Source organism: Furipterus horrens, unplaced genomic scaffold, assembly GCF_987537825.1.
Source record: "Furipterus horrens unplaced genomic scaffold, mFurHor1.1.pri manual_scaffold_13, whole genome shotgun sequence".
NCBI classification, from domain to species: Eukaryota; Metazoa; Chordata; class Mammalia; order Chiroptera; family Furipteridae; genus Furipterus; species Furipterus horrens.
Window position 1 is genome coordinate 51,510,711 of NW_028327183.1, and position 4,745 is coordinate 51,515,455.

The 4,745-nt window shown below is 55.9% G+C and overlaps 1 pseudogene; it reads right to left on the minus strand.

The window, feature by feature from the left end:
• Nucleotides 1-1,652: 1,652 nt before the first annotated feature.
• Nucleotides 1,653-4,102, minus strand: LOC149995232 (sialic acid-binding Ig-like lectin 5; annotated as a pseudogene).
• Nucleotides 4,103-4,745: the final 643 nt, after the last annotated feature.

Genomic DNA, 4,745 nt, shown 5'->3' on the forward strand with positions numbered 1-4,745 from the left:
TTATGCCTCCATCCAAAACCGAGATCGGACTGATTCCTTGTTTGCTGGTTTTCTTGATTTCTGAGTACATGCAGGTGCTGGTGGCCTCCTTGTTCTGAAGCTCCTGTGGCTTCCTCCCATGAAAGGTGATGTTAGAATACTGGACGTCTTGCTCCTCTCTCAACAGAGAGCCATCCTCTGGGAATGACACTTGGTCTGGGGGCCTCTCTGGCCCAGGGTTTTGCTGGAAACCCTGAGTGAAGGGGAGAGAAGAGAGTCAGAGAAGAGTAAGGTAGACATGGACCCAGGGGGAAGTTGGGCAGACCCAACAGTAATTCATTCATTTTCATATTCCACACAACTAATCATAAACTCAACTATTTGCTCAATCATTTAAAATTTTGTAATACTACGGTTGATTAGACCATATTGAGGGCTACTAATCACATTTCATCCTCACAGAAATCAAGTGTAAATGATAGTCTTATTATTTCCATTTACAGATAGAGAAACTGAGATGAGGAGAGGTGAGGCAAGATGCCCAGAAGAGTAGAAAGTAATAGTTTTGTGGCAATGGTTCTGGCAGGCTGTACCAGGCAGAGAGGTGAGGTGGGCTAAATGGTCAGCAGGGCTGGGGCAGGAGACTGACCGTTGGCTCCAGGAGATGGAGGGGAGGTCAGCTCCCAGCTCTCTGTTCAGCTGACCACAGAGGTGCAGGTTTGGTGAAATGCTGGGAAGTTCTGTCTGGACTTATTGAATGGATGTGCCCAACCTGGCTCCCTTCACTGCAGGAGAAGACACCCTCATCACTCACCAAGGAGACTGTTCCTATGACAGTGTCTTCATCATTTCTGACCTCTGGTTTCCTGGCTGCTTGCTTCCTTCTGGCTTTCACTCTAAGGGAAGAAGTCAGAGCCACAATGGCTCAGACACAGGTGGGCAGGCTGCCCCCACTCCCTGGTAACACAACTGAGCATCCAGACCCTGGAACCAGACTCAGAGATCCTCTTATTTGCAAGTGTGTGCTCCGTCCCCTGGATGACCAGGTGTTTGGCTAAGACGAAACTTACATCCCAATATGCCTCTATACAGAGAGAAACTTATTCACGAGAAATCATACAGTGTTAAGGATTGCCCCAATGTAGAATCAACCCAACTGTCCTTCGATGAACAAAGAGACAGATAAAATGTGCCCTATCCATATCATAGAGTCTTATTTGGAAATAAAAAGAAATAAAATAAAGAGACAGGAATCTTGAAAATATGCTAAGTGGAAATAAATCATTCACAAAGGACAGTGTATTGTAGGATTCCATTTCTATGAAATGTGGAGAATAAGCAAATCTAGAGACATGGGAAATAGATTAGTGGCTGCCTGGGGTTGGGAGGAGAATGAAGGCAAAACAACAAAGATGGGATTTTTTGTTCACTTTGTGTTAATGAAAATATTATAAATATGATTGTGGTGACTGGTGCACAACTCTGTGACTGAACTAGAAGCCATTGAGTGGTACACTTTAAACATACAGGAATTCTATCTCAATAGAGCGGCTACCCTATCCTCCCCGCCACCCCCAAAGATCTTTGTGTATGTACTCAGCTACACCTTGGACTCAGGTCCTCCATCTGTACCCCCTACAACAAAGCTTCCTGTACGTCCCCGGGACACAGGCTCACATGCGAAAGTAGATGAGACACAGACACAGCAACAGCAGGGCCATGGCACCAGCACCTCCAAGAGCCGCAGGAAGGGCTCCCGACACGGATGCCGACTGCCCTGCAGAGAAGAGGGGCATGAGCTCAACACTCACGGGACTCAGTGTCTTGTCTTCTCACCTCCTTGCAGAACCCGGGGTAGGTTCTGTGCAGACACTAAACGGAGGGTCCGGTCTTAGCAATCACGCCCTTCCCGGCCGCAGCCCCTCTCCCCGGTACCAGCTCCTCTCCGACCCCACCCTCTCTCCCTAAGCCTCTGTCCCCAGCAGGCCCCGACCTGGCGGCGGCGACAGCAGCAGGACAGAGGCGCTCTGGGCCCCGTGGACGTTCCCGGCCTCGCAGCTGAGTCGGAGGCCGGCGCCGAGCCCCGTGCGGAGGCTCAGGGCGCTGTGGGCCCAGGGCCCGGCTGAGCGGGAGGTGACCGTGTAGGAGCCGTCGCTGGGGGTCCCCTCCAGCAGCCGCTCCCCCAGCCGCCAGCGCAGCGAGGGGGGCGGCTGGGCTTGGGAGGAGCAGTTGCAGCGCAGACCCTCGTCCTCCTCCCAGGAGCAGGCGGGTCCCAGCAGCTGCGGGGGGTCTGCGGGGAGCGGGGAGAAGGTCAGCGGTGCCTCTGCCCCCCGGGGACCCAGGTCACCTGCCCCCAGGGGTCCCCACACTCACAGTGCACAGAGACGCTGAGAGAGATACTTTGGGAGCCCAGCGGGTGCCGAGCGCGGCAGGTGAGCTCTCCTTCTTCCCCCGACCCCACGCGAGGCAGCTCCAGGATCGCGGTGCTGGAGATGGGGGTGGCGTTCAGGGCTGGGGGACCCCGGAACCAGCTCAGCGCTGCAGGAGGGTTGCTGTCAGCCACACAGAGCAGCCGCGGCGCCTCGCCCTCCGGGATGGGAAGGAATGTGGTTTGCAGGATCTTGAGGGCTGGGGGAGAGAAGTGAAGGGAGTGGGGCGGTGGAGAGAGGGAGATGCCGCTATGGAACACAGAGGGGCAGATGCCCACCCATGGAGGTGAGGAAGGGAGGGTGATGACTTTCAGCCTTGCATCTCCCAAATCTGATCCCATTCAACTGTTCCCCCCTCAGCTCCATGGCGGCCCCAGGAGCAGGTCCCAGCACCAGAGACTGAGGTTCTTTCCTACCTGTGACATTTCTGAAGGACATGCCTATGGTGAGGTTCTGTGGGGCATCTGGGACAGAAAGACATGGCCCAGCTTCAGGGGGGAGGAGCGGATGGAAGTCACCCCAACTCAAGGAGGGACGGTTGGAACCAGGAAGGAAAGATAGGTGTTCTTCGGGCCCCCTTCCCGCCTGCACTCAGATCCGTGCACGGGTGTTCTCAGGGAGATCAGCCTCCAGTGCACACACACACACACACACACACACACACAAGCCAGTCCCACTGCCCCCAGGGAACCAGCCATCCCTCCAACACTCACAGGAGACATTGAGCCGGATGGTTCTCTGCGTGGTCACCCCAGTTACTTGGTGTGTCACCTGACAGGTGAGGTGGCAGCTGTGGTGCCAGGGCCTCGGGGTGAAGGTGAGCACAGAGGAGCGGAGGGTCCAGGGCTTCAGAGTCAACAGCGGCTCCCGCCCAGGAGAAGCTGAGAGGACGTCTCCCTTCGCAGGACCCTGGCAGGCTGCAGGTCAGCTGCGTGGGGCGGCCAGACTCCAGGGGCTCCGGAATGTGGATGTCTGGTTTCTGTGTCAGGTCTGAGGAGGCAAGAGGGAGGTGCTGGGGCCCCAGGGTTAGGTACCCAGACTGAGACCGTGCAAGGGACCCGGGCCTTGGTGCCCCCGATCACCCAGGTCCTGTGTCTCATATGAGCACCCGGGACTCAAGCCCTGAATCACAGAATGTCCCAGGGTCCTCTTCCTGTTCAAAAATGGGCTCACATGTCTCAGCCAGTGACCCTGGCGTACCTGTCACCTGCAGTGTCAGCGTCTTATCCTGGTAAGTATATTTCACAGCACTTCCTCTCTCCACTTGGAAGACGTAGGTTCCTGAGTCACTCCTCCTGGCGTCTCTGATGCTCAGGGAACAGTCGCTGGTCGTGGGGTCCGCGAGGAGGAATCGGCCGTGGGTTTCTCTCTTCACTGGTTTATTTGGGTTGTTTGTGGCCACAGGAGAATCATAATCTGTGTTGTCCCCACGCCGGTACCAGTAGGTGTAGGGATTGCTTATGGAATACCACGAACTCCCGGGGTAGGAGAAGGAGCAGGGCACGTGGACGCACAGACCCTCCTGCACACGCACCGATTCCTGCACTCGGAGCCCATAGCCTTGCTTCTCCTGCAGGGACCCTGGGGGGACACAGAGGCTCAGCTGTAACCCCTTCCCTTCCCCCACCTGCCCGTCCCCCGTCCTCAGCCCACTCACCCCCCCACAGCAGGGGCAGCAGCAGCAGGAGCACCATGTCTGCATCTGACAGGCAGAGAGGGTCCCGGTCCCCGTGTCGGGGAGGGGAATGCCCCGCTGTGGGGTGGGGCCGAGGACACCCCAACAGGAAGCCATGGGTGACAGACTGTGGCCAGGCCTGGAGGGGGAACTTGTGCTCAAGAGTGATAGGGGTGCATTGAGGGCTGAGAAATCGTCCTGTGTCACCTCTAACCTGAGCCTGCAGGTGATATACTGAAGCCTCCAGTGGGTGACAGGCTCGTTCACATGTGGATCTGAAAGTGATCGCCTTGTAGCTGATGTTTAAGTCAAGAGGTAGGTCGCCCAGGGGCCGTCATGGTCAGAGCTGGTCCTAGTGAATCCAGGCTCCCACTCTCTACCCAAAACCTTGAACGTTCTGGAAAAAGATGAGTTTAACTTTTATTTAGATCACCAACTGCTAAAAGAGAGGAAGAAATTTAATCTCAACTCCAGTGGAAGGTGGAACCCCGGGGAAAGCTGGGTCTCAAAGCCCTTTGCTCTGAGCGTTTTGGAGACATGAGATACACACATGTTCCTCTTCAAGTGTCGGAGGGCCTGTGGGACAGCGATGGCACACAGACACCCCCCAAATCAGGACATGTGCAGGCAGATCTGACCCCATTCAGCTGGGACCCCAGAGG